The 11,904-nt window shown below is 38.4% G+C and overlaps 1 long non-coding RNA gene across 1 annotated transcript in view; it reads right to left on the reverse strand.

Annotated features, from left to right (window-relative positions):
* Window positions 1–10,053, reverse strand: part of LOC108378218 (uncharacterized) — a 12,308-nt gene extending 2,255 nt beyond the window's left edge. Inside the window, exons 1-2 of the long non-coding RNA XR_001849395.1 lie at window positions 9,922–10,053; window positions 1,073–1,078 (exon numbers count right to left, since the gene is read on the reverse strand). This is a non-coding gene — a long non-coding RNA (uncharacterized LOC108378218). The remainder of the gene's footprint in view (window positions 1–1,072; window positions 1,079–9,921) is intronic.
* Window positions 10,054–11,904: the final 1,851 nt, after the last annotated feature.

Genomic DNA, 11,904 nt, shown 5'->3' on the forward strand with positions numbered 1-11,904 from the left:
GAAAACGAAAACTGCAACAAAGTTTACATAGGGACAACTAAGCGAGCATTAGGCGTTCGCCTTTCCGAGCACGAAGCCGACATAAACAAAAAGAAGAACAGCACAGCATTAGCACAACACGTACTTACCAGTGGCCATACGGCTGATCTAGCTAACGTTAAAATATTGGACAAGGAGAAGAGGGAACGGGCAAGATACACAATAGAGAGTTTACGTATACTACAGAAAAGGGAAAAAACAATCAACAAGAAGGAGGACACGGACGATATCGCGGCTGCTTACATGTTATGTTTGTAGCGAATAGTTTAGTTTAGTTTGACGAAATTACCACGGATGGATGGTAGCAATACTTTATGTTTTTCAATGTATTTAACGTTTTTTTTGTGTTTTTTATATGTTTTATATGTTTTTCAATGCTTTTACATGTATGTGCATTGATGTGAAACCAACTTAACCTAAGTTTACATGTAAGTCATGCGGTAAAAAAATAAGTTTAAAAACCTGTGATTGTGTTATTTTTGTTTACCAATCTTTAATTTTTATTTGTACATAAAACTCATAATTTCTATTTAAATAATCTTGTTTTCCTCTGTTTTTTGTTGATATTTATAATAAAGAATCGCCCCTGATGATGCTAAGGTAGTTAGCGAAACGTTGGGCAAAGAAGTGGAGAAAAAAGTATTTTTCTTGCACATGGAGAAGTAGATCGACCAGCCTACAACAATACCAACATATAACAAAAACTCGATCAAAAGCTTACAAAGATAATACAAAACTTACTCTTTTCAACGTTTATTGTCAATTTCGCTTCACGAAGACACCTAGCTACTTTCTCTAACAACGGCAGATGGGACGAAAAGTCTTCAGAACAAACAAGTACAGTATATTTTGCTTTGCTGCCTCTATGCTTAAGTGCACATTTAAGATACCTACCCCAAAATGCGCATCAAAAGCATTATTTTTAACATTTATAAGGAAACTGCTCCGATAGATGCATTCAACATACCTGCACATTGGCGATACCTGCCTTAAAAATTGTGCGACTAGTATCAATTATCAATGAAAGTATTACGTTTACCTGCACTGGCCCTACATTACGTAATTTTACAACCTTTACTTTATTTTGCTCATCTCGCAGAACAACGAAAATGGTTATCAACTTACGTAGTTATATAGATAATTAGATAACATTCGGTAAAAATTTCGCTTGCAGTAATTTCTACATGGTAAGTGCTCCGCCAATATTTGGTTTCATAGGGATTCGGATACCTTCCTCATTGAAGTAGTAAAGAAAATTCGCTTAAGTGCCTTTTTCGGTTACGTGCACAAGTTTTTCGTGCAAAGAAGGATGTGCAGCTAAGCAAAATATACTGTAAATCATCTAGATACACGAACACGGACTCACGTAAAGAAGCGGGTATAACCTTGTCCATAAGTCTACACATACGTAGTGCAGCGTTGCGCCACCCAAATGGCATGACGGTAAAGTGATAAAGAGGTCTCCCAGGTACGGTAAAGGCAGTTTTCTCTCTCGATTTTTCCTTTAAGGGTATTTGCCAGAACGCGTCTTTCAGATCAATTGCGGAAATAAAACGAGTGTTTTGCAATCTGCTTAAGATGCCGTCAATATGGGAGAGTGGGTACGCATCTTCTACTGTTCGCTCATTTACCTTTCGCGCATCTAAGCCAAGCCGATTCTTTGTACCCTTCACCACGAGCGAAACAGGAGAATTCCAGCTGCTATTACTCTCCTCTATCACGCCCATCTCCAACATCCTGTCTAGTTCTGCATATACGAGTTTCTGGATTGCGGGCGAGATAGGGTAATGCCTTTGCTTCACCGGGAGATTTTCGTTGGTGACCTCTATTATGTGTTCCTCTTTATCCGTCTTACCTAACCCTAGTACCGCAAAGGAGGGATATTGGGCCTTGACCCTTGACCACACTCTGGTCATGGGCCAAGTTATGCTGTACCGCGTCAAATGTTAGGTCACCCTCAGCGGGTATTACCTCTTCAATAACAGCATTGTTCACACTCGTAGTCACACCCTTGCTCACAACACTCATACCAAATGCCTGCCAGAAGTCGACGCCAATATAAGCTTCCTGCTGTAGTCCTGGTACTATCAAAAAGTCAAGGTCCCTATTCGTATCATTCCAGAGAACGGGCAGTGTAACAACTCCTACTACCGCTGTCTCCCCTCCATTCGCCGTACGAATATTTTGGCCTTTAATCGGCATTATGAGGTGTTCCTGTCCTTCGAGGAGTTTTTCCGCGTTCTTTCCCAAACAGCTGGCACCTGCTCCTGAGTCTAAGAGGGCTACCACATCCTGCCCGCCTATCTTTGTTTTCGCGAAGAATCGGTTATCGCCCTTTAATGTCACTACCGTCGATATAATTTTCCTACAAATCCTATTAAGATTTTTCTTTCTCTCTCTCATTTTCCTAATTTTCTCATAATTCCTATTCTTTTTCCTCATGGTCACTTCTTCGCAAAATATGCGTCTACGCGCTTCTTCCTATTCTAATTTCCTAGTGTGTAGACTCTTGGTTGTCCTATGTTCTACTGATCTCGACCCATCCTTAACTGCCCCACTACCTACTTCTCTCTTTAAAATGCTCAATGGGCTAATCACTGGGTTATCTCCGGGAGATCCTACTGCTGACAAGAGTTCCCGGCGATCTCCGCCAGCTTCGGGTTTCCTGGGTTTGGTTTGTATACACAAAAGGACGAATCACCACCACACGCAAAACAGGCCATATTGCGGAACTTGGACTTACATTTACCTTCCTTCTGGGCGTCAAGTGGGTTTTTTACATAGTGGTCAACAGGTAAGCCACACGCAAAACACAACATAAGGTGAAAAGGGGACGGACAAAACGAATGGATCGTGGGCTTTTGGACATTTGGATTTACGGACGAGGACACTTTGTTGGGGACTGACACTGCCTGTTGGGGTTTACAATACTGAGTCCTACCCATTGCTTCCACACTCTTATTCTCTACCTTCTGTTCTATCTTCTCATCTATCATGTTCTACAAATTCTAATTCGTTCACTGCTTTTGGCCTGTTTCTACTTTCTTTGATTCCTTTCTCAGCGCGCTTACATTCTGCTTTCAGCTCTGCGAGAGTAGTCATTCGGGACGCAAAAGTTAAATTCGCCAAATATGGCTTCAGATTCCCTCTAATGATTCCCACTAGTTCGTGCTCCGGGATCTTTTTCTTTAGACGGAAGGTTAAATTATGTACGTCACTATAAAACTCCTCAAAGGTTTCCTGCGGAGTCTGCTTCCTCTCCATAATCTCTCGGATCACCTCATAATCCGACTCAGCAGTCCTGAAGTGGCCCAGCAACTCGGCTTTAAGCTCAACGTACCCGAAGTCCGGATCTTCGGCATGGTCTTCGAGCACTTGCCAGTACCACTTCAGGGCGCTCCCGGTGACCAAGCAGTGGAAATCAGTAAACACTGTTATACCCTTCGATGTACCGTCAAACTTAATATGCCATTTTTCTAGGTCTACCTTTTTCCAAGCCCTTGATTCATTGCTTGACCGCGGGTTGCCATCATGAATGGACCCTTTTCCTGCACCCAGTTGGTCCGCTGTCGGGTTTTGCCTTGTTGCTTCGGGTGTCGATGCCATGGTTGGCGCATTCTCAGGGGCTCGCACCGACGTCTCTACTTCTGCCACCCTATTGTTGGGGCTAGCAACATTGTCTCTCATGTGGCGGACCTCGTTCATACATTCCGCCATCATGTCGTTTTGTTGCGCCATCATACGGCTCAGCCCACTCGGCCCACCACTTTGCGACTTTGAGCCTCCTGGTCTTTGATCGCCTTGTGGCATGTTTACCCCCGAATTCTCCTCTTCCGACATCTGACAAAGCTCTTCGATTTTCTTCGAGAAAGTTAAACTATTATCAGTCGTGCTCAAATTTATTTCGTCAGTCACCCTTATAGCTGGTTGACGTGGCTCCTGGCTGGCAGCTCCAAAAATTCGCGCTGTACACCTATTCAAGTAGTCGGTGAGGAGAAAGTCCACCGGATGTGGAATGCCAGTATCAATTTGAGTGAATAAAGAACCAACCACTTGATTCTCAAGGGCTCTCGCTACGCTTCTAGTAACCCTGCGGTTCGAATCAAACAGACCTAGTCCTCCTGAAATCACTCTCTCTTCGCTCTCTTGTTCTTCCATCAACTCACGAAAATTCAAATTTCAAAATTTAAAGCTCCAAATCCAAAATCTCAATAATTTCAAATCCAAACCCTGTAAATTCAAAAGCTGTGAGCAAAATTTGGAAACTTACAAAAAAAATTATATATTGAAACTCTAGAACTTAAAAAAAATCAAGATAAGTCTAACACTTCAAAGTAACGAAAATAAAAGTTCAAATCTCAAAATCAGCAAGATATTTATGTAAATCCAATCACAAATTGGATTGAAATTGAATTTAAAAGAAATAATATAAATTTAATTGAATAATTCAAATAAAAATTATTGGCAAATTAGGATCGAGAATTTAAAATCTAACACTATGATCATAAAAGCTGAAAAAAAAATTAATCCACTCTTCTGAGAATTACCACGAATAAGATTCAAGATTACTACTTCAAGCCTTCGAAAATTTTGAAAGAAAACGCGATCCAAATTTACAATTCAAAACTTTAAAGATCTAATAAAAAGAATTCCTTAATAAATTGAAAAATCCCAAAACAAAAAAAAAAAATGCAAGAAAAAATATACGTGTGTATGTAAAAGTTGAAAAATAAGGAATACCAAATATGTTTATAAAAGCAAGAATAATATTCATGTAATCTTAAAATACAACTAAACATAAAAAATTAATAATGAGGAGAAATATGAACAATAACAAAATAAATAAAATTTAAAAAACGCCGATATTTGTTTCAGGTTAGTGAACCAATAGGCTATTTATTTCAGTTTTTTCCTTTTTTTCCTTACGTATACTTTCTTTATCACAAGTATATGTAAATATTTATTTTTATTTTTTTTTTGTTGCTATAAAATAATTAATGGTTTTGGTGTGTGGGTGGTGTTACACTGAGCGAGGTCATAGCGAGAGCGTAAAATCCGTGTGTCATTTGTCCTGTGTTGAAGTCACCTAACCCCTACCTACTCTTCAATCTAGTGTGGCATGTCAACCGCCAGTGCCGTAGCTCCAACGGTGGATGCCACACTCACCCCCATTACCCCCTGTGAAGACTCCTATGAACCTCACTAGTACGCGATGCTGGATCGCATACTAGGTAGCTCAAAGCTTGTCTTCACTAAATTAACCAACCAAACTAATAGCGACACCACAACTTCGAATCCCACTTCATCAGTGTGTTGAACAACAATGAAGGCACTTCGAAGTTGTGATGTTCACTCCCCCCAGGTTAGTCACTCAAGCACTAGTCACTTCCGGTAGCCGAAAGTGACGTTGCCTTCGTGACCCTGACTCGTCCGATAGTAGGTCAGAAATAGAAAAAAAGAAGCTAAGAAGAAGGTAGCGGGGAAAGTAATAGAAGAAGAAAAAGAGTTAAGAGTATAAGTGAGAACCATGGGAAAATACAGAAAAAACTATTGGGCTATTACGTTGGGTGCCATTGTTATGTGGGATGACTGTTGGCAAAGGCGTGGCGGTTTACAGGCATGGTTGCGGGCCCAGGCTAGCTCGCCGTACGGTGGGCGTTATTTCCGCGCACCTTACCTACTCCTACATAAACAAAAAAAATTATGCCTGTTTGTACTTTGCAGTGAGAAAAAGAACTCAAAATGACATAAACAAAAAAAAAACGTGATAGCTAAAGAAGAAGGCCTGTCCAGTCAGGTGGAGTCGTCCCACCCCCTCTGCGTGCGTCGCATGGGCGTTGCGTCGACTCCTATTAAAGTGGCAACGCCCCCTAGTCCTGACCTTGTATGTCTGTCCACTAATTCATCAGTCCTGTACCTGTCCTGTCAATCTGTCAATCTGTCAATGCCCTCACGTCCCCTCTTAGGCCTGAGTGTAACACCCATACCAAACTCTATAGGTTTACCATCCCATTTTAGGACTCTTTAACCTCTCAACTGGATAGCAATAAAATTACAGGTGAATTTATTGACTCTCCTCTTGTTTTTATTTTATAGTTACGATTTATTCCTAAATATTCACAATAAAATCTTTAATCTTATGTCTACCTACTCTATTACATCTAAGGAAATTCAAGAATTCAAAAACAATTGATTTCGCCTATCAAAATTCATATGGCAAAACTCTCAATAAAGTTAGGCTAATTACAAAAATTCTCAAAAAACTTAAAAAGATTGATATATGTGCAGATATGTATAAACGCAAAATCCAATCATAAACACCATTTCATTAATCACAAAATAAGCCGGATTGAGGAAAAAAAATACAAGTTCGCTATGCTAATAAAGCGGGTTGGAATAAATAAACAATTAAAAATAATATTTAACTAAATTAAAAATGACTTCAAACGCGGGATAAACACTTCAGAACTTAGTCAATTGCAATTTCTCTTCTATTTTCTTGATTTAATATGCTTATGTGAATGCCCCTATTTCAATATTTCTAGTGCTTTAATGAACATACGCATATGTACTTCCGTATGAATATGCAAAAGAAGAATAGCCGCGAATATTTAGCACTATGGAACGCAGTAACCAAAACAAAATATATACATTATATACGTATGTATATATATGTATATATGTACGTAAGTAGGTGTGTATTAAATTATCTTCTCACTCACCTCTAGCATTCCCACGATGTTGGTACCAACATTTAGCGAGAACGCTGAAAAGGGCTGGAAATCGACATACATGTACATACATAGATATATAGGTATTAGCGGCCAGCTGAGGTCTGACGACCTGCGCTACTTGTTGCTTTGGCCACTCGCTCGTGTTTGCGGGCAGCGAGCGAGTCACACGTGCAGTACGTTTTCCGACAATTAAGTTATAAGATTTGCGTAAATTACATTAAAAAGCAGAAATATTCACCTGGATTGCAAAAAAAAAATAAGAAATATAATTATCCGACTATACGTATATTGAAAAAAAAACGACACTATATTGCTAGTACGAAATATAAATCAAGTGCGAAATGAAATTACGAATGGTGTGATAAGAGGTAAAATAAGGCAACAAAGTAAATAAGCAAAACCGGCATTAAAAGAAGAAACTAAGCACACAGTTGCAAGTTTTCATTAAGCATTAAAGTTACAAATCCAAATTAAACAAAGTGCAAATTACTGGAAAAAAATGGTTTCTAAAAAAAAATTGCGAAAAACAACAATAACCAAAAGCAATGGTGACGTCGTCGGTTCTGCTGCGCTGCTGGTCGCGGCGGGGCGGTTGCTATCGACTTTCAATGGGCGATATCGCCGTTGCTGACCGCGCAACGATGTATGTATGTACGTCGCTGGTGCTGGCGAATGTTCGCTCACTGCAATTCAGCCCACTCTCCCCAGTTCAGCTTACTTGTTCCCGGTGAGTTCTAGTCTGCTCTTCCCTTTTTCAGCTTCCCTCACTCTATGTACATCCAGCTTCCAAGTGTTCGAATTTTGTGCAGCGGCCGTTGACCCGCTCCCACCCCTATTCTATTGTTCTTTTTGCCCTTTTTTTCCTGTATTTTGTAGCTTGCGGATGTGATGGCGAAGTATCTCCTTACGTATGTGTATGTATGTAGGTGTGGGTATTTATATCTGTACTCCCTTGTAAATACTTGTTGTTTTCCCAGCAAATGTTGCATGTACATATGGATGTGTGGAGTACTTCGCTAAATTCTTCGACGTTATCGTCGTAGCTATCGGTGCCTCTTGCTCGCGGTGTGGCAAGTAGTGCTCGTGGATGTGCTATGTGTCGGGGGCACTTAAGTATTTGAATACTTTTTCTACTGAGGTCCTTTTGCACGTCCGTACCGGCGACCTGGAAGATATTAAAGAAGTCTTAAGTACATTTGTCATTGCTAAATTTTTTTTAGGCACTTTTCTTAGCATTAATCTCCATCTGCACTGGCCTTGCTATGCATACATATGTACATATGTATATACTTTTGTATACACAGTTCGGTGCGTACATACCCTGCAGGGAAACCGCTTACTAGTGAATCAAATTTCTAGTTCCGTACTAGGTCTTTGTCACCAAAAAGGAACTAGTCCGATATGAACTAGATCTCCTCCAGTCCGAAATCGGCGAAAAGTGGTACTTTTAAAATACTAATTTTTTCAGTTTTTTTCACTAGAAATCGATATCTAAAGTGACGAATTTAGAAATGGTTCGGAACTATAGAAAAAGGGATGCAGAACGGACTAGATCTTCTTAGTCGAATTTAGAACAAGTTCGGAACTATCGAATAAGGGATGCAGCGGGGGCTTGTTTACTTTACATAGATATGTTTTCGGCGGCTTTTTCGTTCAAATACGCTTCTATTCTGCGCTTCGCAGATGCTTTTTCATAGCTCGCAAATACAAAACTAAAGTTTGTGTTAACATTGCAACATATTGCGACCGTCTGGAATCTAAGAAATAACTGCGAGCACCTCTGCAAACTCAGCTACAGCTAAAGGTATGTAAACGTACATTTCTTACAATCATTCATACAAATTTAATTTCAAATTGAAAACACGTTCCTTACAAAATAACTTAAAATCGCACACACGGAAGAACCAAAAAGATTGAAAAATCATGATACTTTTTTCTTTCGTCTGTCGATTTTAGAACTGGTTCGGAACTATAGAATTTAGGACTAGTTCGGAACTATCGAAAAAGGGATGCAGCGGGGGGCAATTGACACTTCCTAGGACATCGCCATGTTAAATTCGCCAGTTGCTTGCATGCAAAAGAGATTTATCGCGAACCAGTACTGGGTCTAAATGTACTAGAAGCGCACCAGTTCAGAACTAGAGATTTTCCCCGCAGTGTACATTAGAACTTATATGCACATGTGTATGTACATGCATATGAAAATTCACACTAAGTCCCCTATGTTTAAAATAATTTCAATGTGGCTATCATCAAAACCTACCTCAAATTCCAAATACTTTTAGCCTAACAATTCAATTATAACCCGTTTAATTGACGGTATCCAAACATCACGGAACCTAAAAAACCGCTAGTTGCACTTGCGCGAACCGTTTCATATTTTCTTACAAGAAAACTTTAACAAAGCACCTTTTTTTTTTTATTTCTTTTTCACACTTCAAAACTCGCGTCCACTTGCACTTTCTCGGCACCGTAACTTTCTTCTGACTCACTTCAGCCTCTTTCCGTGCCGTTTTATTGCACTTCGCCTGGCCGAAGTGGTCACTCATTTCTCCTGTTCTTACTCACATTGAAGTTGTCCTACCACACACACACACACCCAATCACGCACACGTAAACGCACGCTTAGGACTGCTTTATCGAACCGCCGGGCTAGCGAAGTTTCACCCCTTTAGTGTTGTATGGTGTGTACAAGGAACATCGAAATTATAGCTAGCTGCTTTCACATGTGGATACGCACACATACTAACACAGCCACACTAGGTGAAAGGCTTCGTTACAAGAACAAAACAAAATTTCCGTAGTTGAGTTGGATTTTTAATTTACGTATCAAACATTGTAAGTTTTACATGAACAATAATGAAAAAATTCATGAGGGGCATTCACCTTAATAAGGAAAAAGCTTTGAGAAACCTTTCATGGAAACTTTATCTGAGTTGTGTGAAATCACTTAGATGTATTAATATTATGTTACATATTTAGGTAAATATTCATAGGTATATATCTACCTAATTATGTAACATAAAATTCATACATCTAACTGATTTCACACAACTCAGATAAAGTTTCCATGAGAGGTTTCTCAAATCTTTTTCCTTCTTAAGGTGAATGCCCCTCGTGAATTTTTTCATGATTGTTCATGTAAAACTTAGGCTTTCTGCTCATTGGTCGTCCAATCATAGTTGAGTCATAGTTATCGTCATGAAGCAACGATTACATGACGATTACACTTCTGCACACTTGGTCGTGATATTTCAATTCATTTGGCGTCTAAAAATTCACTTGGAGCAGGTATTTTCTGTTTTTTTTGGTTGATATTTTCGCGAAATATTTACAAAAACCTGCAATTTTTTAAATATAGACTGTGCTGCAACATTTCTAGACGTAATTTTCCAGTAATATCTCTTCTTTTCTTTTCCTGGAATGTGTTTTGTGTATGCACACAGAGACTTAATACAATTTCGTCATATTTTATAGTTAAAACGCTCATATTTATTAAATTTTAATGCAATTATCCACTTTTTAATAATTTCCACAGATTTTATGCAAAAAAATACTAATTTTTATACAATTTTAATGCAAATATTAACTTTTTCACTAATTTTCCCCCATAAAATGTAAACAAACAATGCGTGCACAACGATTAGCAAACGACAGTGCCGTACTTATCCGTTTCTGCATCTTCTACGATTTGCCGATAACTAGCCGATAACGACAAGTGTGCAGATCTCCTTTGAAATGCATGTGCTCGGCTCAAAATTTCAGGGCGAGACGATAACGCAACTATGATTGGACGACAAGTGTGCAGATAGCCTTACAATGTTTGATTCGTGAATTAAAAATCCAACTCTACTACGGAAATAATATAAAGGTATAAAATAAAACGTAAATATGAGACCTTTTGTAAAATGATATTGGAACAAGTCTAGATACCAACCGTATAGCTATAAGAAAACCAAAAATGCGGATAGATAGAACATTTTACTCCGATTTCAACCATACCAATATTATTTGGCGCGAACAAAGTAAATAAAAGGGTACACGGTTAAACTTTTATATTTTGTTATATTTTTAATATCTCGGAAGCTACTCAACCGATTTGAAAAGTGTTGATATCAATTAAAACGACGTAAATACTATAATTTAATACGACGTACATACTATAAACATTTTTGAAACAAATTTTAAATAATCGTCATTTAAAAATATGTACACATATACAATTGCGACTAAACCACTATTATTAAATACCTATTAAGGCAATTCATATAAACACGTAAATGCCTCGTAACCATGTAAAGCTCGTAAACTTCCTTAATGTTGTATGGAAAATCGTTTATTTACGAGATTTACGCGGTTACGATGAACTTACGCGTTCAATGGATAACCATATTATATTATATATTATTAAATAGTATTAAAAAAAGATTATTAAATAGTGGGTTAACGTCAGTTAAAAGACGGAGCAGGTATTCAGACAAGCAGAGTAGAGTAAATTTTAATAACGTTAAAAACCGGAGTGGATCTACTCCAACCGCAGGGAAGTCCGAATACTGCTACCAGCTGTTTCTAAACAGTGAAGTTCACAAAGTAGTGTTACCAGGAGCTTGACAATAAGCATTATTTTTTTTTCAAAAGTTATCTTCGATTCGTTTAATGTATAAAAATGAAATGAAATTACAAAAAAATCAACAACACTTAGGAAAATAATGCATAATGTATAGTAAAAATGAATAATGTATTTTGGAACGAATTTCCGTCATCCCTTGTCAAATTTGGTTTGGAGACATACCGGTTTCGCCGTTGTGCCATCTTCAGTGTCATTTTTCGTTCTGCATAATTTTTGTTGGTTGCTCGTATTTATACTCCTTGTTAACTACCTCTTTCTTTTGTTAGGTACGTCTTTTTAGTTTTGCAGTGTTTGCGGTGCTCAATAGGTAGATGAATTGTTTTGGCTCGTTTTTAACGGGCGTGATTTTTATCCACTTTGTTTTCGCAACTGGTGTATTCCCTTCCATGTCTGTCCTTAATATTTTGTTGTTGTCATTTTTCTTCTCGTACAGTAGTTTTAGAGGCTCAAAGAGTACGTCCGATACAATATTTATTTGCTCATTTATTATTTGTCCTTTGA

This window comes from Rhagoletis zephyria, unplaced genomic scaffold (genome assembly GCF_001687245.7).
Source record: "Rhagoletis zephyria isolate East Lansing unplaced genomic scaffold, Rhagoletis_zephyria_1.1 Rzeph_scaffold_13599, whole genome shotgun sequence".
Taxonomy (NCBI): Eukaryota; Metazoa; Arthropoda; class Insecta; order Diptera; family Tephritidae; genus Rhagoletis; species Rhagoletis zephyria.